The sequence below is a fragment of the Chiroxiphia lanceolata genome, chromosome 16, assembly GCF_009829145.1.
Source record: "Chiroxiphia lanceolata isolate bChiLan1 chromosome 16, bChiLan1.pri, whole genome shotgun sequence".
NCBI classification, from domain to species: Eukaryota; Metazoa; Chordata; class Aves; order Passeriformes; family Pipridae; genus Chiroxiphia; species Chiroxiphia lanceolata.
The window spans coordinates 7,183,068-7,210,242 of record NC_045652.1 but is presented as its reverse complement, the minus strand read 5'-3'; the positions used below and the strand labels follow the sequence as shown (position 1 = coordinate 7,210,242).

Genomic DNA, 27,175 nt, shown 5'->3' with positions numbered 1-27,175 from the left:
TAACTTGCAGCCATGGATTTCACTGGATTTGACCTGTGTGAGATAATTGCAAGTGCTATGCAGGCTGCTTGCTCTGTCTTGTGGGTTTGATATCAGTGACAGCTCCTAACTGTGGCAATCTCACCAACTTTCCTCTGATTAAGACATGGAGCTTTTTTTCATTCTTCACAGGACTAAAACAAGTGCAACTGTTTCTTGTGTTGAAACAGTTCCTGACCCCCCTCCACATCAGAAATGGTGAGGCATTGCAGCTGGAGCTGTGTCCACATAAAGCAAACCTGAGCTTTTTCCGGTCTGACTGCACGCAAGCTGAATGCCTCTGAGCGTCAGACAGATTATCTGTGTGCTTCACATTGCAGAAAGGTGTTGCAGAAGCCAGTGCAGTGCTGGCTGTGGTCCAGCAATGCAACATTATCATATTTGTGTTTTTATGTTTAGATCCCTGCAGCTGGCCAGCACAGATTGCTGCTGCCACAGCTGGCTGAGGTGATGTGCTGCTATCGCTGCCAGTCAGAGCAAACGAGGTTTGGCAAACTACAGCACACAATATCAGCCAGCCTGGCAGATCCAATTCAGAGTGAGGATCAGCATAGCCTTAACATAAAGAAATGCCAGATGAAAGGGTAACTTGCTCAGAGTGGATGTATTGAACACACAGGATGAGAGAAGCTGTCAAAGGGAGATGACAATGAAGAGCCTCGTTTCACAAAGAAGATGTCAGAAAGCACACAGAGAGAGTGGGTTTGACTTAAAATGCTCTGGAGATTCTTTTTTTTTTTTTTTTTCCAAAAGGATTCAAAATTTCAGAACTAGGTAGCGTGGAACACCTGGAGCAGCCTACGTAGCCCAGCAAACTTTCAGAGCAGAGCTGGATCTGCAGAACAGATTTTTTTACCCCATGGGTAAAAGTACCTGCACTGAATTTTGACACTCTATCAGCTTAAGTCGTTTGGTAGAGCTTTGGATGATAACCATATTACATTTTTCTTTTTAAGCCACAGTTAAATAATATCAGAAAATGGATAAGCAAAAATGAGTCTGAAAACCGATTTCATCATATATGCAATAGTAATAACTTAATGACTTACCCAGCTGTGACTCAAAAGCAGTCCAGGCAAAGTCTCATTCTCCACACCCCGAGGAGTATCCAGTGGATGATGCCATTTTTTCAGCACTCCTTCTCTCTCAATCTCTTTCTTGCCCATCAAAGCTTTTCTTGCCTTCATGTTTGTGATTCTGCCTTTCTGTGCCTGACAGTTGTAATGAAGATATGCCACAGTTAGTGACAAGGCAACTATTCTGGAAAAATACTGCCAAAAGAGATGAAATGAAATACTAATACCTGACATGAGTTTCTGGAAGTGATCACCAATATGCAAATTTATGTAATGCTCTGTAACTTACACAAAAAATCATATTTGTTTAGATGTCACCACTAATTAAAAAAATCAATGAAAACACTTTAAATGAATGGAAGAAAACAACTTACAATTAAAATGTCATTGCAGCATAAGGATCTATAAAGGTGATATGGGAAAAGACAGCATATGTTTGTGTCAGCTTCAACACCAACTCTAGCAACACCAAGTGTTATGAATTTTTAAAAGCTTGAAGTTGTGCTACTTGGCTTAGAATAACAAATGTGGGGTTTTCAAACAAATAATTGCATTTTCTTACATACTTTATTTTATCACTTCGGGACAGTGCAAGTCTTTATGTGTTCTACAATGGAACATGACATTCCACTTCAACTTTCTGAATTTAGGCCACTCACACACAAAGTGTGTGTAAACTGTCACAGTATACACAGCAAATATATTAATATATATACCTCCACATGTATTATGTAATATGTAACATGTAGCACATTATGTTCTCAGTGCAGCATTAACACTGGATCAAAAGGGTAAATGCAGAGTAACACAATGGGTTTTTTTCCCCAGCTCTGTAAGCAATCCTCATTTTGCTATCACCTTGCCTTTAAGTATTAGCAAGGAAAGAACCTTTACATGAATATAGAAACAAAAAGATCCTTCTGAGAGATACATTTTCTATTATTATCTGTAGCCACAGTTACAAGATTCCCTGTACTAACCCATTGCACATTCTGTAGCAAATAAATGTATTTCAGCAGTGGCAGCAAGCTCTTTTCATGAGCTTTGCACCCATTATTTACTATTCTTTGTAATTATAGTACCTATTAACTCTACAGGCACAAAAAATTCAAGAAATTTGTGTCTTCTGATCTTAGGATTTAGTGCCACACAATGTGAAGGTTACAATAGCATTCTGATCCTGATATAAAACCAGGGAAAGTCAGATATTGTCTTTCATTGTCTTTGACAGTCTTTGAATTCCATCCACTGTGTTTTAAATAAGTATGCTTGAGATGCAACAGTATAATTTGTACCAGCATAATACTATAATAATAATTTCAGAAATATAATACAATAAACCCCATCATTGTTTTCATAATCAAGATATTCCCATCTCATAATCCAAGGAAGTTTGTAACAATCTGTTGTATCACATTAACATTATTACCTACTCTGGAGATGCTGAGATGTAATTTAAAACAGAAACAACAGAGTATTGGGGATAAGGAAATGCTGATGAAAACCTTAAGGATTTCTAGAGGTCACAAACATCCTGGCAGTTTGCCATGATTACAGTTGCTGACTAGAGAACACTTTCTAGTTTTCTTGTAGCTCCAGGTTAACACAGTTATTAAAATAAACACTCTGAAAGAATTAATAATTGGTACTAATCAGGAGTTCATTTTAAGGGAAGAACTCAAAGTTTTCTAATACCTCTAAAGCCTCAAATAAGAGTATTAAAATATTTAAAAAAGTAAAATGATTACTCAGGGTAATTTATTAATTTTTATGCAATTCACTAAAGAAATTAGCTCAGTTAGCATTGGCGGCTCAAAAATCAAATATAAAATCTGAGTGCATGAAAAACTCCTTCTATTGAAGTGGACATTGGCATTGACAAAAACTTATTGCTGCAGGAAAAACCCCTGCAACCTTAAGGGACTGGATGTGAAGAAATAGAATGTGATGTTTGTCACATGTGGTTCCCCATTTAAATACAGTCACAGTGAGTGTAACTGTGGCCAGTTTGTAAGTTTGTAGCCTAAACTATCTGTCACTAGATTTCCAAGCCTTTGAGCACTAAATAATCTGAAAAGAAACAAGTTTCCCAGTGTCTTAATAGTGTCAGACATGCTACAAACAGGGACGAGAGTTATTGGCAAATGTGTATTTTATGAGTACGCTCGGTCTTATGGAAGAAAACCAGAGGTCTTTTAAATAGAGACTTTATTGACTGACTGAATTGTTACTTGGGGCAACTACTTCCGTGACAGACTGACAGAGTACCTGTCTATCTGGAAGGAGGAGTGCCTCTGCTCTCCCTTTTCTCTCCCTGTTGTTGCAACATGCCTTGTGTTAAAGCATTCTCAGTGGTATCCAAGCTCCCTCGCTGGGGGAGGAGAAAAGGGAAAAGTGGCCAGGCAGAAAAGTGATCACAGCAATATGCTCACACTGGCCAAGCTCCATCTCTGACCTCCTCTTAGCACATGGCTGGGTGGGTTCATAGCTTTTAAAGAAGAGATTAGTTCTATCAGATCTATGATCTCTACAGACAGCCCCTGGAATATCCAAGTCCTGTAGTTTCACCCAGCAGTTCCTATAATCAGCATGGGGGCTGTGAAGCCAAACTTCTGCTGTTCTTCTGTAGCGAAGGTCATACTTTAGTGACAGTTGTGTTTGTTTTTAAATAAATACTTCTTTAATATTTTCTTTTACTTGCTTTGGGATCATATATTAATGCAAACCAGAAAGTGTAAAATATGCTCATAATCCTGAGAGTTCTGCTAAACCCCAACTGACACTGGGAAAAAGGAGAAGAATAGTAATGGAAAGAGCATATACTGAAGATTTTGCTTCCATGTGAATGCAATTAGAGCTTTTCCCTTAAGCTAATAGGATAAGTAACTATATGAGGAAATCCACAGACACTGCAAATGTGCAGGAGGGAGAGAGTAGTGTTTGCTTGGTGTTCAATGGTCCATGTGTAATAAGCTGGCAGTTCCATCTAGTTCCTACTGGACAAATGTCTACATCAGAAATTCCTGTTTCTCCCTTCCCCCCCAGCTGCACGTTTGCAAGTTTCAGCAGCGAAGCCAAGAGCTAAATTAAGAGAGACATGGCTACATTTTCAAAGCTATTTTATTGTCTGTATTTTATTGTTTCTGTAGAGAAAGATATGAACACAAATCCATTCCTTTTGCATATATGGCTGTGCTATTCAGGATATCAGTTAATTTCCTGAATATCTGCATCAACTCACATGCCTTTTGCCAAATTATTCCAGGAAATCTATTCTGATATTTCTAAACTTGATCTTCTCCTAATAGCATTTGCCAGCCTGATATAAACAGATTAATACTTTGTCTCTTGAGAGTAAAATAATTTTTTAGAATTTTCAGTAGTTACTCTGATTTCTGAATAATAGAGAATAAATGATGTACAGGATGGATCACAGCTCTAATTAATTTTTTTTAAGAGATGTTAAAATGATCCATTAATACTGGTAGTTCTACAGAAAATGTAGCATATCCATAGCATAACACAAACAGTGAATCTGTGGTAGTTTGGAATGGCACAATTATCATTGGCATTAATTTGGGGTGTCTTATATCTGGATTTTGCCTACACAAATGCACTTCAAACACCATGTTGACATAACCACTGCAGCAAACCACAGTTACACGTGTCTTCCACAGCTCTGCACACAACCAGCAGGCAACTGTCACTTTTACTTTGCTCCATAATATTTTAGTTTGGTCTTGGCCAGGACACAGACCATTCTTTGTAACAGACAAGATACAAAACAGAGAAAAGATTGCCAGGCCCATTCCTGCCCAGCTGCAGGGCTTGGGGTGGAAAGGACAAGGAACTTGGGTGCAATTAGCCAGAAGTTCCCTAAAATGGCTGTGCCACCCTTTTTAGGAACTGTAGTGAGCACCAGGGAAGAACAGGGGCTCACTGAAGTTGTCCTTGTAACAGCAACTGCAGGTAGTGCTTTGGTAGTGCTTTAACTCTCCAGGAGCCAGGATGGCTGACAGAGCTTTGAGGCTGCTGTAAAACACATTGTGACCAAAAAAAAAAAAAACAGAACTAGGATGTAAGTTGTGAAAACACAAAAGACTTTTCTGGTTTTCCTGTAGCTATGGACTAAGGTTAGTGGCAAGGAGCTGTAAATCCTACAAACACAGTGATATGGATTTACAACTCAGTAAAAAAAAAAAAAAAAAGACATCAGCATTCTTTAATTTCATTATTTTTAAAATCTTGACATATTGGCAAACCCATACAATTTAGAAAAAAATCTTAATGGAAAGGTTCTTTTCATATAAAAATGTTTCAAGCACTGTATATGTTCTTCTTTCTCATGAGACAAAGGCTGCTGACTCTCCAAAGCACTCTGTTGCAGCTAAAGATTCACAATTCTCTATTCAGTCTGTAAATAGCTTTGTGCTTGTTATATTCTTTTTTTTTTTGGCCTCCAATATTCTTTTTAGTGTCTACATAAGATCCCTGTGCATCTGATATTACTGATCTAACCTAGAATTTATACTTTTTCCCCTCAGTACATGCAGGTTTAAAACAACATTTAGCATAGTTGGAATGGGGGACATTAGTATCATCCACCCTCTTATTGCTATAAATGGACCCTAATGTTTGAAATGTGTTTTAATTTGTGGGCAATATCTTGCTAACCTGACTCCCACTTCCTTATAGAATTTCATAAACCTGAATGCCACTCTGTGCAATCTCTGCCATTGTTTAGATGCATAGTGACTTGCCATGGCATCCCATAGCAACTTCAATTAAACCATGCCACTTGGCTTCATCATGCTTCCCCCAAAATATCTTTGCCATCAACACTTCTCGGAGTGACAATTCTCCTGAGCTTTCCAGAATTTACAGGTCACAGGTAAAACAGCATGTTCCCTGCAAATGTTAATGAGTTTACAAACTGCTGAGTATTATAATGATAAATTTGATCATATTTCTCTCCTGACTTTACACAGTCTTGGCACTGCAATATTTTTAGCTTATATCTGCTCTCAAAGGGCCCAATCCAAAGCTCATTGAAGTCAAGGAAAGGAGGTGTATTAAGATTAGCAGCTTTTGATCAAGCCTGAGACAGTCAGTGCCATGAAAACATTATCTGTGCACATCCCTTATATGCAAGTGACATCTCCTTGCACCACGGCAAGTTCCTGAATCTCATTTTCTTTGCAGCTTTCTGCCTGATCAGGGAATCTATTAAGTCCAAGCAGTCAAGGCAGCTGTCTTGAGTCAGATAATTTTCAGCTTCCTACATAAAGGGAACTAATATAATATCTACTTTATGCCCACATCACTGTCATAACTCACGTGGCATTGTGGAGGGCTTTCAGGAGGAAGGGCAGCATTCCAGCAGCAGTGACTTCTAAAGCCCCGTCCCTGCTCGTCCTCTGCTTCTGCAAGAGACTCCCTGTCCTGCTTTGACAGGTATTTGCACCAACCTTCTTGGGCACAGTTCACTGTACAAAGTAATTGCCAGAGCTCTTAAATGTATCCTTCCATACCTGAAAGGATATATATTGCAGGCTGAACAGGAGAGAAGGTTGCATTTCTGTTTAGTGTCTCTGCTGATACAGATATGAACAGGGAACTGCAGTCTGATGTCTTCCCTGGGCATTTTAGTATGTTTACAGATAGAAAGCTGACCTTTTTATTTCAGGAGGGTGTAGTTTTCTTGTTATGGTATGTGATGGCATTAATATATAACATCTGAAGTGCTAGTAACCAGACCTAGCACTACTTTTAGAGGGAAACAAAACTGTTTACACCTGCTTTGGTGGACAATCTTCCACAACAAATTCACTTAAAAATACAGATGAGATGACCAAACAAACATTTTTCAGATGAGAAACTTCATGCAATACAACCCAAATACTGAAAATGCCTAGTGGTAACATATCAACTATCCTTGTCACTGAAAAACGTGTCTTTAACACCAAGGCCCCTTAGGTTAGTCTTCCATCAGAAGGACAATCAAAATCCCTAAACTTGTAAAGAATTGTTCACTGCTGCTTGAAGCTATTAGCACACATATGTGAAAAAGTATTATTCAATAGTTCAGTCAGATGCTCTCAATTATGTCAAACTCAAATTCATGTGACCTTTTATGGCACAGGAAGTGATTTAAAATCTGCCTTGCCTCTGACACTTAAATATGAGGAAACGATACCATTCATTTATTTACCAAGAGAAACAGAGATTAATGGAAGATCAGCAAAATAAAGCATACTTTTACAGGAACAAATCAAATTGTTAGAAAGGAATGAATAAATAGGATTGCTTCTGGCTTATTTTTCTTTTCTTTCTCTTGTAAGTCATTAAGTTTACTTCTACACAGCTTTCAGACCAATAACTAGATACAGGTTACTGTAAGCACCTGTCACCCCTGCCAAATTAACCATTCTCTGTTAGTGAAATACAATTTTTTAAGGGTTTTGGTATCCTTCCCTCTTCCATTCCACTTAGCTACAATGAAACGATACAAAATTAACCAAGTCCTCAGTATGAGACAAAACTAGAAATACGTTTTCTGATCTGACTCTTGTATTTTTCTTTCCTCCAAAGCATATGCTCTAGTCAGTGTAATATATCACGTAAAAACTCCATGTACACTCCATGTACTTTTAAAATATCTAGTGACGTGGCTTTCTGACTTTTTCAGAGTGTGGGATGAATGTGGAGTGAATTCACAGGAAAAGCTGTATGTAAGATCTCTCAGATTATATTCACAGGTTTACCTTATTTTTTATTTACAGTTTCCCTGGCCCTTAGTTTTCTTTTCTCTCCTGCTGTCTGAATTCAATATCAAATAAATTTGCAATCCCACAATGTTGCTTGAAGCTTTAAAAAAATGGACTACAGCCAGTGCCAATTTTGGGCCACTATCCAAAATTATGTACCAGCCACATAGTGCAAAGTAGTTTTTGTTACCTTTGTATCATGTAACCACAAATTCCCTTTAATTGTCTCCATTCCCTGGAGGAATGACCTCCTTGTCTGGGCTATCCCCAGCTAGGAGATGAGCTAATTTTTACTTAGTTTCCTGACATGAATTGTGTTTAATCCCAAGCCTGTTGAGGGCCTGCACAGTAGTTTCATTGTACATCATGTCATGTTTGGCAATGTAAAGCATAAGGGCTGTGTAGCATATGGTGCATGGTCCTTTTAGTTCTTTGTTTTGATGGGGAACTTTAGGAGAGTGGTATTCATTATTTTCTATTTGAATTAGAAATTTCTGTCCTAGTTTTGGAGACATACTAGAGCCTGTTTGCCACAGTTCTGACATCTTTAAAAACAACTTAATTGGGGAACTAAACAAGTCAGCAATGGCAATGCTGCCTGTTTCAGACACAGTTAGAAAGTGTGTTTTGAGTCTCAAAATCTTATCATTTGCACTATACCAATCTGCAAACACAAACGATTACAACAAATATAGCCTATTGTTCCAACATACACTTAAAATGTAATGTATTGTGCAATGAATTGTTTGAGTTAAAAACAGTGAATAATTGCATTTCATGAATGATCAGTGGATTTAAAAATATTTCCAAAACAATGTTTTTATACTGACTTTATGCAGCAGGATAATCACATAAATAGGAACATCAAATAAGCAGTTTAAGGCCATATACCACGTACTTCTCAACAACTTCATGGCTATAGTTTATTACATCTGTGACATTATCAATTAATTGTTTTTGTCTACAGAGGTCATGATAGTGTTTTCAATATGTAATATCAGAAGAATTACAAAAGTGAAAAGGCACAAATGTTTCTCAAAGGATTAAGAGACTTTTCAGAAAGTCTGTAGCAAGTCCACATCTAATAAAATCAGTAGTCAAATGAACTTCAGACACAGACCTCTAAGATTAGCTGGCAGATCCTCTACTTCACAGGAACTGATCATGGCTTTTTTAAAAAAAATAAATCCATGAATCACTAACATTTCAGCAGAGTATTGTTGTGAGTTAACTTTATGTAACCTAAAAATATTTCAGCATTTCCATTTCCATATTATATGGCAACGGTGAACATAATCCATATGCTGAATGTCTCCACCCAAAGCACTTACATTTCTGCCCAGTGCTTTTCAAGAAATAAGCTCTTTGGCCAGAGGTCCCTGCAGAACTGCTGCTGGCTCACAGGGAGTGTGCAGGGACCCCTTTCAGTAGGTGCCAGTGATGCCCATATCAAAAAGCTGTTCAATATGAGGTAGGTCAAATTAGGAGAGAAGTTGAGCTGGAAGTAGGAAAATAGACTTTAGGAGTAACAAACCCAGTGTTTAAGCTGGGTTTAAGAATGTCATCCTGCTGATATTGTGAGTGCTTCTTCTCCAGCTTCTCCTGCAAAGCTAGGCAGAACTTTGGTGTAGATTTTGTTGAGGACTGTGAGGAGGTAGAGTATGTCTTCCATTTACAGTCCACCCACAGGTTTAGTTATTGCTCTTTTATTAAAGGCATGACAGAATCATTAACTGGGCAAATTATTTTCTTACGTCAGAAGAGAGCATCATGTTGTGATGATTCAGGGGTGAGTAGCAGCCCTGCTACTGCCCTGCTTCTGCTGCTGGGTCATTGCCTCTTTATTCTGGATCACAAGGTTTTGCAGTCACCTCTTTCCATCATCCTGCCATGAGACTGCAGCAGTGTGTGGTGCTCTGGGTCTCCCACAAGTCCCTCAAAACTGTCCTCTCCTACATCCTGCAGTCCTGTTGTTTTTTGGACAGGTAAAACTCAAGGTTTCCCACCCTGCTCCAGCTGTCTCATGACTGCTGTACCTGCCAGACACCACACCCTCCTCTACAGCCCTGTGATTACAACAATCTACAGTAGCTCCTTTGAAATGTGCACCATCCCTTAACACAAAAAAAGAGAGAAACCTGGCAAAAATATTAAAACTGTTCATGGTTTGTGTGCCTGGCCCATTTATTTTAAGACTTCAATGACCCACATGCTTCAGGGATATCCCAGGAAGCTTGTGGTTCAGGCAAGTTGTATCCTTCTATTCTTTGTGGCTGTGGTGTCACCAGACAACATTTTCAGCAGAAACACTGCTCAGAGTGTGCTCATTTCAACCTCTGGCCATTGCCTTTTCCTGCCTCTTTACTGAAGAGTGTCCCCCTCCTCCTTCCCCCAGCTGCAATCACATCACTGCTTCACTTCTGACTCAGACTGAGAGACTGTAATGACTTTAAAATAACTTTGCAAAATACCTCTGTATCTGTAGTTAAAGCCAGACCAGTTCCCTCACCCAGCCCTCAGTGTGGCTTCACAAAAGGGGGCTGGAAGACCCCAGGGGCAGCCAGGTACAGCCTGGGGCCATGAACAAGCTCTTCTGCTGGCATCCCTCCACTTTTAGCTGCAGGCATCATATTTCTTCTGCAGACACAGGCTTTGTTTTTAACAATTTAGTGTTTTTCTGGGTTTGAAATACGAGAGAAATAAGCCTACTAATTAGATTGTAGGCAGGAAGTGGGCACCCCTAAATTAATGGCTATTTCCTTAAGGACTCTTAGGTTCTTTAAGGACCTCTAATTTCCTTTCTTACTGATTTCCCAATAGCCCAGAATTAAACAAAGCAAATCCATTCCCATATTTCAATATACCAAGAGAAGTTGCGAAGGGATAAAGAAATTGTGTGTTAATCCCACGTTCTCCCTGTATCTATACAGACAGAACAGACTAAACAAGTAATTCCTCCTAGAAGAGCTAATAAAAGGTGTTTAATTTAATCAGTTTGTTTTACAGTCATCTTTTCTGTTTTGCCAGCCTAACACACCTAATAAAACTTTAATCTCTTCATTGTTTTAGTAATGTGAACCAGTATTTTACAAGTACTCGACTGATGGACATAGCCAAATGAACAATGTTTCTTGCCCTCACAGGGATTTTAAATAATTGTTTTCATTCTATGCCTTGAATAAAATGGTTTCTTTCCTCTACAACATGAGGAACAAACAAGAGCAATGTGATGCTGGTGGGTTTTTTCTCCCTTAATTTTCTGATATTGGCTTAGAAACCCTTCAATATAAATAATTCCCAGTATATGCATAAATTGCCTACCATGCAGTGGTTTTCTTCATTCTCCCAGGGGCTCTGCGAGGCAGGTACAGGAAAAATAGTGCTATAAAATCCCCCAAATACCCTGGTTTTTCTGACTGAAAACCATTAACAATCATCCAAATAGCGGTCAACAGAAATGAGGTTTCAATCCAAAAGGCATAAAAGAATGACTGGGAAACAAAGTGATGTTTCTTTCACGGTCAGTGACCTTTTAGTTACAGCCAAGAGAGTACAGTGATGGAGATGTGAGCCTGAGAAAGGACCACGAGGGTTGTACACTCTGGTGTGACAACAGTTTGTTCATCAGAAACTTTCACAGAACACACTGAAAAGAAGTAAATAGTGCCCTTGCTGTGGAGCCCATGCATAAAGAAACCATTCTTCTTGCTTTCATTTACCTGGGAAGATGCAAACTTGGTCTTTTTGGTTATTTTTGTCTTTTCTTTTGAGCCTTGCAGGCTCAAAAAGTTCTTGTATATTATACTGCTTTTTAATATATGTAAAGCTACTTGATACTCTTTTTATTAGGTGTGTAAAAGATATTAAATCACCAAAAGTATTTCAATGGTGTGTGTACACGCACATAGATTTATATATAAATTTATATGAAAATAATCCTCCTTAGACTTCAAAAGATGAACTTCATTAGATTGCAGAGAAGTTACCAATCCATGGTCATAACATGCATTTTAGAAAAGATTTTTTCACAGTGTAAAGCAAAGAAAGTGCACATTAAAAATAAGACACTTCTTGCTGCTAATAGGTTCTTTGCTCCCTTTTAGTGGTACTGTAACACTGTGTGCCTTTCTTGTGAATTCAAAACTCTATCTTTTGCAGTGTTCTTAAGCTTAATGTTACTAAAACTAATCAATTTTAAGACAGCTTTTCAATTCTCCCTTTTCTGTAGACTGTCCTTTTTACAGAAAATGCCCACAATACCAGCAAAATATATAATTCAGGCATGTCAGGTAGCTGAGCAGACTGGGACCACTGATTATTATTTAACAACTTTGCATAGCTGCTACAGAAAATAAATAAATTATTTAACAGCTTATAGGAAAAAGTTAGAAGGCTCGACTTCAGTTCCTAAAATTTTTATAAGTGGCTTTATGCTTTCTAGTATGCTGAGCTTGTAATCCTATTAGTCAGCTCTCTTTTTCAAAGTACACTAATTTGAAGGCTTTTATTATTTTTTCCTTGAATCTGTGGATTCTGTGGGCACAGTTTCAGGTCCATTCCCATGGGTTTGTGTCACTCCTGCAGCTGGAGATGGCATTTCCGGAAAAGCAGGTGTGTAGTCAGAACGTCCCCACGACTCAGTAATCCCTGGCTGCCAGAGCTATGTCATAGGGCTTGGGGCTGCCAGTTGTCATTAGATTTAAATCCACTATTCTTTTGTGAGGAAAAGACCCCAACTTTTCCAGGCTGGACTGAAGACAGAACTACAGGGGCAGGTTTATATAGCCCATGGATGTGTTGGTTGTATTAAAAAGGGTGCTCAGTACCAATTTAGAATATTCACAAGTGAGTTTCAAAACCCACTGCAAATGGGAATTCAATACTACCAGAGAGGAAAGAAAAGTAGTGAACAATTTGCTACAAGTCACTTGTTTCCAGAAGACCTTTATTTCTACCCTTGGATACCTAATAACACCTGGAGGGTTATTTTACCAACCCTTGCCATGAAGTCAATTATTTCAGGATTTCATTACTGTTATTTTAAAGAAGGATCTCTAAATTCCTATAGCTTATATTCTTTAAAATAATCCCATTTAAAGGACTGTGGCTTTTAGAGCCCTTTTACATAATTCTCATGGAATTAAGGTTATACTACCTTTTTATTGCATAGAAGTTGCACAAACGCATTGAGCAGTGTTTTAGTGAGAAATCAGAGAAGTTATAAAATATGTTTGTGTCCTTACCCTGGGGATAAAGCCAGTTAAATGATCCTTTTTAAGAGTGGGAAGCATTTTCTAGCTCACAGGAAAAAAAAAAATGACATTGCAGTAGCCATAGTATAGATCTGTGCATAATAATTACCTAAATTAATATACATTTTTAAAATGCTGCATTCTTCAAAGTCTTCATGCAGACAAGGTGCACTATGCAATGAGCAATATAGACCTAGAATCAAAATTTAGATTGGAAGGGACCTTCAGAGGATAGGTGGTTTGACTGCCTGCTCAAAACAGGTCTAAACAGGTCAGGTTGCTCAGAGTCGTGTCCAACTGAGTCTTGAACACTGCAGGCCAACATGGATTTTATTGCAATAAATTGAGTTGTTACTGTTTCACGTGCATTCAGTAAAAATGAAAAAAAATCTAACACAGAATAAATTACTCATTAATTTAATGCACTTTAGTACTACAGGTCAGTGGCTTTGAGTATGTGAAAAAGCTACAAATAGGTTTGTAGCAAGAAACATCTCCCTGACTGAAGAGAGATGGAAACAGCACATTACCGAATATACAGGATAACCATGAGTCAGTTAATTGCACAGGCTGTTATAATGGAGGTATTTTGCTACTACTGTGCAAAAATCATTGAGGTACTTTATTAAAAAGCAGATAAATAATAACTCATTTCTCTTCTGAGGATGTGTAAATAAGAAACTCAGTATAAAAACCAACCTAAATCAGTGTTATGTCTTTGCGACTCATTCTGAAAAGTGCAGAGCAAACACTTACTGAATAAAATTCTAATTAGAGTAATTGAGCTTTGATAACTGCTATGTCATTAAACATAGATTGGCTTTAAACTAATTGTATTTGCATTGTATTATGATTTCTATTAATTAATGCATTAATGTTTATATACTGCAAACTCTTTTAAGTAAAACATGAAAGTCTACACCACTTAATCTGAAGATGCCCTTTGAATACAAACCTGGCATGGCACAGTGGAAAAGGTCCCTTAAAGGAATATGGTCCAGATCTTCCCTGTTTGTGACTAAGAGCAGCTGAGGAAAGGTGACTGTTGACTTTTGGGCTCCCTCCATTCTGGGCAAGGAGAGCTGTGGCTGCTCTCTGCAGTGGCTGCTCTCTGCAGTGGCAGTCAGGGCGTGCTGTGGGCTTTCTCTAACTCATGCCATCTGTACCAGTCCTGCAGTGCCCGTGATGCAGCCTTGCTAAACTGCCTCCTCTGACTATACCAGAACCACCTGCCAACCCAAACTAGTCCAAACCAAAGAGATAGGAGCCATACAGTTGTACTGAACACATCATAACTGAGCTACGTAAAGCATCTCTTTTGTGGTACTGAGAATGAGCACCAGGAACTCACTGCCAACACAGACCTCTCCGTTTGGGCAAGTCAGGAAAACTAGTCCTTAGCAATGCCAGGTTCCATTGCCAAGCCTTTTTTCTAGCCCTTGGCTAGAAAAAAAAGCAAAAAACCAAACAACAAGTAAACAGCACACTGAAGCCCCAAATCAGCTTTATGCAGTTTTAACCTGCAGCGGAACCTGAGGCCGTGTGTGTTGGTGTGTTCAGGATGGCTACCAACAACCAAGCATTTGCTCTGGGAATGCCACTTTACACAGAAAGCCTCCTTTCATAGAGCTGGTCAGGCCTCATTTCATTTCAGTTCTATTAACAGACAATAGTCAACAAATGACCATAAGAATTATTTGTCTGGTTGGACTCAGGAGCATGAAGCCTGCATTTCTGTTCTTGTACTTCTGGCATATAACTTACCATTGCTCTTTGACCAAATATTTACAATTTCTATTACAAATTTACAGTACAACATAAATAATAATAATAAAAAAGACAAGCACTAATGCTCTTTTCACGGCAATATAAGTATTTGGGAAAAATTCCGAGTTTAAAATCCACTTTTCTATTAAAAATGATTGCCTAAAGCCTGTTTTCAGGAGTTTGCATTTCCAAATTCAAGTAGACTAAAAAAAAATAAATTGATCAATTGTATGTCAGCTGACCATTAATTTTATTCCATAAACCAAATCATCCAGTCTTCTGATTCATGTATGTTGAATATTCAGCAGCTTCCCATAGTTCTAGAATGGAAGGCAAGGCTATGAAGATCACTTTTTGCTTAAATAACTCCAAACAGCTGGAAATCTGAAACTCCCTTTGTCAGACAGTAGCACACAGCCAAGAACTTGCAGTTCCTTACATGCTCCAGGACAGCTCTCGCTGGTTCTGTCCCGAACACTTGCTGGTGTTCAGTATTTCTGTTAAGCCTTTCAAGATAACCCCAGCTTAATTCACTGATACCACACTAGTACTGATATTTGGAGTCTGTCTTTTTGCTTAGGCATCTACTGGAAATATTTTACACAATGTGACTAGTTCTCTGTAAACTCAGATCAAAAATAACCCTCTGTGGAGGTGAGCTTTATCTCCAGGGTTTGGGTCAAAGCTCAGTGCGAACTTCTCTGCAACCTGGGGCTTGCAGAGAGGTTTTGATTTATACTCAGCTGGTATTCTCAGCCGTGTGAGATGAAATAAGGATGGTTATTACTGTCACAAGTGATAAAGCCAAAGGTAAACAACAGAATATCTTGACAAAGCAGTGCCTTATTTACACTGTTTTTGACTTCTGAGTTTTTGAACTTTCATAGGGAAGTCTAACTTATTCAAGCCACTGCATAAAGTGCTGAAGAAATGAGGGACATCCCTGGCTCCCTGTAAGGAATGATGCACTTTAGGCATGCAGGCATGTCTGGCAAATCCCAGGAGAAAAGTATGGAGGGACATAGTGCTTAGCAAGTCTGATGCCTTTAAGATATGTTGAACTCACAGTGCAATTTCCTGCTCTGTGTTCCTTCTAGCATGAGTTAGACTGACCGTGGACTTGACTTCCTAAGATCTGCAAATCTAAGATGATATGATAAATCACTCTTTTTCTTAGATAGTATTTGTCTGCATCTCCAGGCAACTCACTGGTAAAGAAATCGTGAATTGCCAGATGGGTATGAGTACATATTAGATGGAGTTGAAGTGGTGGAATCTTCAAATCTTCCAGTATTTTAAAAATAATGTATCCAGTGGTATAAACACACCTTTCATACCTACTGAAAAACCAGGTTACCTTCATAACAAGACTTCCTTTTCTAGAGTTATCCTCTACATTCCACTAGAAAGCTTTGCATAATTGCATATTATTCGTTCTTTTTTTAAAAAAAATAATGTTCTTTTAAACATAATAATGTAGTTTAAGTGTAATGACTTATTTTTACTTTTTATACTTTCAACATGTGGCAATTTTTTGAAGTACTGTTTGTCTAAGACAGTGCCAAGAAGTTCTTTTTCAAATGAATCTCTCTTCCATGTCAGAAACACAATGTGTGTTTTACTTAGTTCAATTATCAGTGCAGTATGGGTGTCTATCTAAATGATCCTTCATGTGTTCTTCAAATATACAAATAGCATAATCTTGTTTTTAAAGACATATTTACACATACTATGTCAGGATAAAAATGTGTTCTTACTGCAGACTCATGGCAAACATCAAGTCTGCCTCCTACTGTGTTCAGAACAACAACTCGGTTGATACAACAAATTTGAAGTTGTGACTAAAGGAGGGAAGGAAAAACCTGTGACAAATGTAGCTTATACACCATAGATGTAATAAGTTATCACTTTTTCATCAGGAGCGAGGTTAAACACTACAGATACTCTTCTACATCCCTTATGCAAACACACAGGGAAATCTGCTTTCTGCAGTGTGTGAGGGTCTGTCAGTCAGATGGATACAATTCTTCATAACAAATAAAAACCTTCTATTTCGGATGATCATTGTAACAGCAACATGGGAAATGTAAACGGTCTGTACAACTATACAAAGATTAAAGGTGACAGAAATATATTCAAGTTCAACAGATTTTCTTATGGTGAAAAAAACTCCGTGCAACAGCCTAAGTCCTGAATACAATGTTTTGTGACAGAAATTTCCTACCAAGTTAAAATTGGAGGAGGCATGTTTCCAGTGTGGAGTGCATATATTTGACATACTGTAAAATTCACAAGTATTTAACTGTATTAGTGAAATACGTGCAGCGAGCTCTCGGTGGCTCTCAGCCAGTGTCCTGTCTGATCAGGCTGTTTTGAGGGAAATGTTTCAATGTCACAGGCAGCCTTTGCTAAATGACTGTAATCACCCACACCCATCTGATTCTCGGTGACTTCACTGGCTAAAGCACTATGTGGGATATCACCCTCTGGGCTTCGCTCACGCTGGAGTTCCCCCCACATGACTCTGCTCGTTTGCAAAGGCAGGTGAGGATCCACAACCTGTGGGAGCCTCAGCTCTTGTCTAACAGTTGAAATTTAACATTGACTAGAGAGAGAAAACTATAGCTTGTCAAACAAAGCTCAGCTGAGGATAATTGAGTTTGCTTCTCAAGCTGGATCTTCTGGTAAAAGCCTAATTTCATCAAACCTTTGGGCATTGCACTTAACTTGGTGCATGTCTGGGAGGAAACAAGAACACAACAGATTATAAGGAAAATAATGTTCCTGCCCATAGATTTTCTGTCTTTTATTAAATGTGTTATGACTGGCGGATTCAGATATATTGCTTTGGAAATGTAATTATTTTTTCATATCAGTATTATGAAAGAAAAGTAAGCAGGATTCATGAGACACTTTAGAAGATTATTTGAGGCAGACTGATTAGTGTATCAGTCTTAATTAAAATATATATGAAGTAAATAATATGAAATATTAATCTGTTTTTTTCAGACCAAAGAATCAATACACAGACTGGAAGTTAATATTTTCTATGCACTTATGTCAAGAAACGAAGACAGCTTTATGTAGTTTTAAGGATAGTTCTGGAATTTGTCAATTAAATTAAAACAACCCAAATCCTATTCCTCCAAAATGAAAGCATGAATCTTCAGAACTAAGCACTTAACTGCTTTTTTTTTAATTGAATTTTTAAATATAATCTATTTTTCACTTGCTACTTGCAATGCTAAATAAAAAGCGTAAATAATTTAATTTAAAAATTAAATTAAGGAAAATCAATTTGTGACAGATTTATGAGCGCATGCAATGGCTCTTAACAAAATATCGAGGAGCCACACTTCTTATTTAAAAAACAGATTTTTTACATGATCAAACTGAATGATTCCAGAAATATTACTTGTTTTGTTTTATTTCTCTGGTTCTGGGTTCCCTCTTCTTACTGACCCACTAACACCATATCCATAAAGCTCAGCCCTGTGTCATACCCTACAGAAGATTCTGCTTCAAATGTGGAACTTCCTGATGCACAGGGAAGGTATTCTCCATGCTTTAACTCTTAAAATTGTAGCCTATTTTTTACTCTTAAATTCAGGAATGAAACTATTTTCACTTGTGTTTCTCCTGGGCACTGAATACAAATTTCTGTCCTTGGTCTCTGGGATTATGGGAGTTACGCCCCACATATGTTGTGGTGGTCTTTGTGCTCTCCTCTCCTGGCACACCAGTGGCACAGCAAACACCACCCTACCTGTGGTACAGAATGAGTGGTCTCAACATGCAGTAGAATTTTACACAAAGAGAGCTAAAACATTCGAGTTTCTAAAAGACAGCGTATGAACCAGTAACCGATAAACATGATTTCACTGTAGCTTGAAGTGGCAGAGAAAGTGAGGCAGGAAAATGCAGGCAAGCTCCCAAATAGGAAAGTAGAATTTTTCAGCACAGACAAAACCCTTAAGCCTGCAACTCTACAAGTAAATAGAATGAACCAAGAATAATTTTCTGGCTTGAGGTCAATGGTTTGGCTGATCCCGTGTCCACACAGCCAACTGTTCTCACTCCTCAGACAGAGTGGCACCATCCAAACTGCTCGTTGGGAGCAGTGTGTGGCCTGTGCTGTTCCCCAAGCCATGTCCAGACACGTGGTTGGTGCTGCTGCCCACGGCAGATGTGCAGGGACCGTGCAAGCTGTGAGCACTGTGACAGTGGGGTGCTAATGCCACGGCCCAGACTGAGCCCTGCTCCATTTACTGGCACGGTTTGATCATCTGAAGGAGTCACACTCAAGCAGAAATGAAGTCCAAGCAGTTTTCCACCACCAAAGTATAATTACAGTAGCCTAAAATGATCCCAAGTTAATTTTAGTCTCTTAAAAAATTTTGTGTGCAGATGTTGTGGCTTTCTGGTGAAGTGTCTCAAGGCGTGAGAGCACGTTGGGCCAAATTAATCAGTCAGGGGCAGCACATCTCCCATCTGGGAGCAGCTGGTGCTGGGAGATTACTCCAGCAACACTGGAGTGTTGTGGGGCTTCCACTGCCCTCCAGGGCTGGCAGTCCCCACAGAGGAGTGACCACAGGGCTGAGTGTGCCTCCTACAACTGGCTCCAGCCCCTTCCCTCCTCACATCCAGTTACTGCAGCGTGGCTTCTCTCAAGGTCAGCCATCCAGCCTCTAAAGCACTAAGGTTTTGTGACTAGGATTTGGCATTTAAATGGCTTTTATTTTATTTTCAGGGCAAGAGTTTTGCTTTTTCTCCTTGAGTATTATTTATTTGAAAATGTCAAAGACAATTTAAAAAAACCACCCAACTTTTTTCCTCTCTCCCTGTCTCTGCATATGCAGTCAGAGAACTATTTTTCACTTTATTCTCTTCTTATACTGAGGATAAGTGTACAGGTTGGGGTTATTGGTTCATTTGTTCGGCCAATTTTGCAGAACTGTCCTTGGCATTCAGGAACACATGATTCTTTCCAATCAGAAGAAAGGAGACAAAAAAGATAATCCAATACAGCATGAGATTTGCAAGCAGTTCAAGGTCTTATCAGGATTAGAGATTTTTTTTTTTCTTTTTTCTTCAGAGAGATGTAGTGGTTTCTCAAAGAAATATATGGAACATTCTAAATTTGAAATAATAAGTTATAATAGTGAAGAGAGCAGAGCAGAGGCAGAATATAATTTCCTTTCAGATTCTGATGACCTTGACACTGTAATTATGAGCAAAGAGTCCATTATTGTTATGTCTTTAAAAAGACAATAATTGCCTCTACATTTCTTGATTGCCAAGCAAAGGCAGTTTGATACTCATTTATCAATTACTTGGAAACTCCTGATACCAAGGTTAGTTCTAAATTCTGAGTTCAATTTGCTGAAAGAAAAGATGCCAGTAAATTTTCAAGCTACCAACCTTGGGCCAAGATAGGTCTTATAATAACCCTTAAAAAAATCCCTGAAACAAGCTAAGAAAACCCCCCTGTGGTTGCCATTACCTACCTACTAACAGATGCAATTTGCTTAGGAATTACTTAGGAAAAGATACAGGAAATAGGCCTGAAATTGCCAACCATCCTTCCTTTTCACCGGTTTTTGTTGCTCAGCATTTCACAAGGTTTGACCAGGACCCAATTAATCATTTGCATTATGTCACTTCAATTAATAGATGTCATCTATTAATTGGAAAGCCTAAATGCAATTGCATTATGTAGAGTGAGAGTTAAAAAAAGTAGCCTAAAACCCAACCAGATCTTGAAATTAAATACTTTCTCTCCCTCTCTCTCTGCCTGCTAGTACCTGCAAAATTTTCTTTGAACTTCTAAACACAGAAGAGATCAATTAAAAGGCAACATAAACAGAGGTGGCAGATCTTAATCTACTAGGGAAGCTGTACCTCACTTGGACAAAACTCCTATTAATCTCAAATATTGTGTGAAAAAGAAAAATGGCATTGAGATGGCCTTCACTGCTCTCTTGTGCTGATGGCCAGCACAAGGTCTGTGCATCAGTAATTTCTAAAGGCAGGTTCACTTGGAGCTGGACCCCTTCCCTCCTGGCACCACGAAGTGTCCAGGAACAAATCAACTCCTGCCAAGACGCCGTGTACTCCACGAGCCATTGTCTATTCCAACAAGCTCCCTGTGCCACACACACACTGCTCTATTTCAATATTTGACAAATAAAATGTGGAGCCCTTTAAATATTTTTTTTAAGGCAACAACCTTAAAATGAAACAAATTAAAATAAAGCACAAGGTGGGAGGTTTATTCCCCTTGTATGACTTCCTGTAGTTTCCACAGCCTTTATGGATGAAACTTGCTCTTTTTCATATATTTATTGACAACAATAAACCTGCCTAATAAAAGTCTTAACTTAACCAAGCAGCTGGAGTTGTACCTATAGAGCTGGATGCATCTGCTTTCATGGAAAAGAGGGAAATCAGCTAAATGGATTAATGAAGGTTCACTTATTTTTGAGGATTTTAAACAGAGAGAGGAATAGTGATGAGACATGAGAAATCTTCCAGCTTTTTCAGGGCTGCATGTTTGAAACACTGAAATATATGTGTATGAAATTTTCTGATTATTTGAATCATACAGTTGAATCCTTTTACCAAAAACATGGAAATATTAGAATAAAATAATTCTTTAGACACACATTTTGTGAGTTGGATACACATTTGCAACATTTTAAGTTCTTCACAATTCCTTTGATTCCAACAGCCTGACTCAAACACTTGATGTTACCCATGCTTTGGAAGTACTGTGTTAAATGAAGACCTAAACTGGAATTCTTTGTCTCAGAAAGACTCATCCAAGCTTCCATTTATGAATTAAAATAGATCTTACCTCAGCCCTTTCTCTTCTGTTTCTGCTTGTAAAGAGACTGGTGGCAGAGAAGTCTCCGAGGAAATGAAATGGCGAGCTGCAAAAAAATACAGGCCCTGTGAGGTGAAGTTCGTAGTCAAGAGAACAATGCAGTTTCCAGGTCTTCTGTATTAAGCTTTTTAGATGAAAACAAATGTTCTAATACCAGAAATAAGATTCAGCTACTAACCCTGAAAAGAAATTAAAAAATAAGGGTGGTTTCAAAGGTCTGTATTCCATTCTATAAGGTTGCTGGACTTTGCAAGCACTTGCAAATGTGAATAAGGTTTGAAAATCCACATCCTTTCCACGAACAATTACTTTTAAAAAGTTTTCTCCAAGTTAGACATAATAAGGATTTAGCTTTATTTGGAAGTCTTGACACACAAAGGAGTTCTTTCAGCTGTGGTTTCAAAAGCAAGTCCTTTGAACTTGATGGAGATACATCTTTCCTTCAGGCTTGGGATCAGGTTTGACTGCCACTTTAATAGCAGTGGAAGTGGTTTTACTGAGGGACTCTAATGCTACCTTACTGCAAACAGCTACAGTTCTAAAAATAAAGAATTACAACTCTTTGCAATGTGCAGAAAGCCCTAAAAATAGTGCCTTAAAATTGTGAATCTGAGCAGATTTGTGTTGGTATGCATTCCTCTCATTTGGAGATACTTGCATCCTTCACGATTTGGGTGCCATATAAAATCCAGTTTTGATCCCAAGAAATCCAGAGATTTATCAGAGCATGCAACACTAAACTATATCTTTTATTAGGCAAATCTAGAGTTAAAAACCAAAGCTTTTGCACCCATCTGATGGTCTTCAACATTTCTTTGGACATCCTATGCCCATCCAGGATCATGCCCAGGCTTTTAGTGAGCTCCTTGTTCCTGGAGTTGTTTTTACCTTCAATGAGATTGTTTGTTTTCACCAAAACCTAAGTTTGGCTGCTACATTATACCACAAAATTCCATTCAGCTCTTCATGAAAAGGATTAAGTAATACAAGCTGCGCTGAAGACCTAATTCCTGTTCCTGGCTTTTCTGTCAGCTGGTTGTAACTGCAGGCAACTCAGAGAGACCGTGTGCCTCAAGGGCTTCCAAAACTCTTGCCTCCCCTGTGCAAGGAGATGGGGTTTGTCTTAGTGGTTTCAGATGGTTCCTAGAGATTAGGATTGTTTAGCTGTGCTGCATTGCTGATCATTCCCAGAGCAGGCAAGCAGTAATTAATTGATTCCATCTGTATCTACATTGGGGCAGAAAGTGATTTATAATGACCATTCCTACAAGGCAGCAGAGGGCACATGATGAACAGTTCAGCCCTGATGAGCCAAGGTGGTGTTGAGAGACTGACACAACTGACCAGGCTTTCCATAAGAACATTAATATATAGTGTTAACCCACTGCACTGCACTTGCTACAGATGGAAGTTTGGATACAGAACATACATGTAACCTTGCTATGCTGTTCAACTTTTAAGAACTACTTCATGACAACATTTGTTCAAATACAGAGTCACTCAAAATAGTATCTGAAACTACTATTGAGTAATTTTTGGTGAGAAGGTCACATCATCTCAGAGAAGTGAAGCACTTTCTATTAAGGTTTGCCATTTAATATGGAACCAGAGATTCTCTGCCAGTGACCTATTTTAGGAAACCCAGAGTGCAAGGTATTACAGTGCATATACTGAAGTTGTCTTTCATTACTATTTTTGGAGTACCTATTATTCTGATAGGTTATTACAATTACATATTCCTGAAAGAACAATGTAACTTTTTCTGACTGCTGCAAAAGTTTCAGTATTTACTGTAAGTAAGGATCTTCTAGAGATCAAAATTCAGACTGTTCAAATCTTGATCTCATAACTGTCACTATACATGGTCAGAGTCATGAACCATATCATGCAACATTCTTATTCTGAATCATTCAGGTGATGTAATGGCTTCATGGGATTTGCATAAGTGTTCTCTTAGTAGTTTTGAAAATTGTCTTCTTGACATTGAGAAGCCCAGCAAAGAGTCAATCAATTCACCTGCTAAATTCATAAACAAGATCTCTGGACAGTTCCTCATCCATAAGGCAATTTCTACAGTATTGAATTATGGAGTTTTGATGCATTTCATTATTTGTTTCCATAGGACAAATGTAGAACTTTTCTCATCAGTGATAACAGTTTTTCCTCAAAGAAAAATTTGCTGGGATTAGTACCTAAGTACAGTCAGTGGCCCTAGACTGATGGGTGAATTTTGCCTTGTGAAGGTAGAAATTTGGTTTGATATTTTAAACGTGTCTTTCTGAATATTCTGTACATTCTACATAGAAGTCTAACCAATTCTGTGTGGATTCACTGGATCAGAAACCTGTTAAAAAGAGCCAGGTGAAAATTTGATACTTGAAAGCATGTTCCCTATGTGAAAGCCTGTGCTCTGTCTTTCACACAGGCAAACACAGAGCTCATTCTATTATTTAGCACTATCTTTCAGTCCCGGTACAGAATAGGTGACTGTAGTATTTCAGTGTAGGCCTATCTATAATTAAAATAAACTTGCAAGTAATCTACTCTGACTATGCTGTAGTAACAGCTGTCAGATTGAGCAGCACTTTGTAAATCACCTTCTGTTTAATGTGCAAGTGTTAGAGTTATTTATAACTATGCCATATAAACGTCACAAAGGATGTTTGGTGATTCACAGATAACAAAGAACATAGTGTGGGACAGCCATAGGAGAGAAAGCAGCATTTTTTTTTCAGACAGAACCATTTGGAGTTCTTCACACTATTCCTGAGCAGTCCCCAAGGGTATCAGCATCACCACTGGATTGGATTTCTGCTCACTTTGCCTGAAAACCCAGCTCTGCTGAAGTTAGCAAGAATTTTGTCCTTGTTTTTCGAAGAGCCAAACTTGCACTGATGGCTTTATGTGACAATTAATACATATTATTACACAGAACAACTGAGTGAAAATTTAAGAGTGGCAGGTTTGCATCAAGTGCAATAAGTGCCCAGGTTTTATCTGCCTCTGAACCATCAGGCACTGCTCGCATATATGACTAAGTGACACATGTACTATTCTGCTAAATAAGTTCTAGCAAAAAACTGGCCCAGGGGTGCCACCAGCCTGAGGGGAAAAAGGCAGGTTTAAACCTGTTCCGGCAAACTCACCTAAAACTGTGCATAGCAAACATATTTCTAATTTGACAACTCAGATCCCTTTAATGTCAGGATGTTTACAAAGTTAGCAGAATTTAAAAAAAAAAAAAAAAAAAGTCTGTCAGAATATCCTAGGAAAGGAAGTCCCATACTATTTTAAGCTTAATGAAGCCCAGCTTTCCTTCTTTCAGCTTTTTCACCAGAAAAAAGATTTGCTCTGTGACCTTGACACCACTACCTAGAGAGCTGACCTTTAAATGTATAAGATAATTCAGGACAGGTGTTTCCTCAGACTTTCAAAATATTTATGCCACTGACTCCATGATTATATGTTGCTGACTGTTGGGGAAGGGAATTTACCAATATATTTAATATTTAATCTGAAGGCTGCAGTTATGGTATTGACCAATGTTCCTGTGCCTTGTGACCTTAAACCTCTCTCCTGGCTGTGATCTGTGCTTTGTGATTTCTGGCTGATGATCATCATGTGCAGCTAAAATGTAGCAATTTAAAAAACATTGATAAACAAAACCTTATTTTAGCTCTATTGAATTGATTGCTGGAGATTGAACATGGAACACCTTTCTTCCTGTTTCTGGGGGCTCTCTCCCCTTCTGCTGTTTGCTGTATTTGATCAGGAATGACTGAATCTGCCAGAACTGGCAGAAATTAGATTTGTTCAGAAGCTCGTTCTAGAACTTTGGGAATGAGCTGGATTAACTAAATCCATGCACCAAAACTTTGTGATGCAGCTTCTAGGGAGGAAAGCACTTGAACTGGTCTTCCCATACTGCAATAGTAAATATATGTCTGTGTGAGACCCCCAGCCACCAGCTCAGAGCAGGTGAGTAACCCAGGACCCTGAATCCCTGAGTTAGCAACCCTTCTACCAAAGCTGCAATCAAAAGGAATAGCTACAACCAGATATGGATGTGCTGCTTTTCCAGAGATGGAAGCTTTTCTAGTGACAACTAAACTTTCAGTGCCCGCTCAGCTCATGTAGAACAAAGAAGAGTTATTACAGAGATGAGAAATTTTTGCTTATTGGTCAATTCTATACAATTGATCACAGAGAGAAACGTTGCAGTCCCCAGGCTCCTCATCATACTTCAGTCTTGCATAGCTTACATACTTGAAAATGTAAAGTAGGTCTGCAGAGAGGGACTCATGTATTATAGTGAATGAAAAAGCAACGGAAATGAGATTTTTTAAAAAAATCAGTTAAAAATGTTTCTAATCAATAGCACATTCATATTTACAAAACTTTTAAATCAGTAGGGCTATAACATTCTGTCACTTACAAGCATTAGAAACAATTGCAATTCCTAGCCTTGAATGAACTTAATTCTCTGTGGCTGACAGTGGTAATTTTGACTGTAATTACTGGAGATCGCACTGTGGATGATTCAAATGGCAAAAAAATTCTTAAGCCAAAAATTGCAGGTGGAAAACAAACGTAGTATTAGACCTACAATTAATTGAGGGACATTAAAAATTTCTGTATGATTTTTATGTAACAGAAAAGCTACAGCTGCATCCAGGCCTTTTTTCTTTATTTCTTTTCAACTTCAGGTTGAGATTTTTTTTTGTTTACCCTTCTGTTTTACTCCTGTTATATAGCAGCTCTCAGAGAAATCATATTACAATAAATTTGTCTTTTCAAAGCACCTCTAAAATGTCATACTATTACCTGGTAGGTAATACAAAGCAAATCAGCTCATCTGGTGTAAATTTTAATTGCCTGTTGAAATAATGGCTTGTAGTCGGTCTTGATCAACATAACCACTGCCTAAAAGTTGCAGCCTCAAAAACCACCTATAAACCAAGCAAACAAAACCCCCACAGGCTTTGTAAAGGCAGAAACAGTCAATTGGATCCTCATAAAACAGACCATCCAAATGTTATGTTTATTTAAATTCTTCACACTCCTTCTTTGAAATGAAGAGACAGTGTCCACATATCCTTCACAGTTCATTAATCTTACCAGGATACAGTGGCATATTAATCAAAACTAGTGAAAGGAATGCTGTCCACAGCTGACTGTAATGTACACGAGATGTCTCATTGCATTTCTTTGGAGAAGCATGTTTATCTGGCAGAGTATTCATAAGGATTTAATTGCAAACATAGGCAGCCCCAACACTTGCCTAAATAAAAATGCAAAGTATCTTTTATCAAGAATGCCTTTGTTTACTGAAAGTAACTTGATCCTTGAGGAAGAAAAACAAAACAAAATTAAAATTCCCTGTAAGAC

The 27,175-nt window shown here is 38.3% G+C and overlaps 1 protein-coding gene and 1 long non-coding RNA gene across 3 annotated transcripts in view; both read left to right on the top strand.

The window, feature by feature from the left end:
* SHISA9 (shisa family member 9) overlaps window positions 1–27,175 on the top strand; it is a 174,109-nt gene that overhangs the window by 21,541 nt on the left and 125,393 nt on the right. The window lies entirely within an intron of this gene.
* LOC116794647 lies at window positions 12–576 on the top strand. Its single transcript, XR_004359837.1, has 3 exons — window positions 12–80; window positions 172–237; window positions 439–576. It is a non-coding gene; the product is annotated as an uncharacterized LOC116794647 (long non-coding RNA).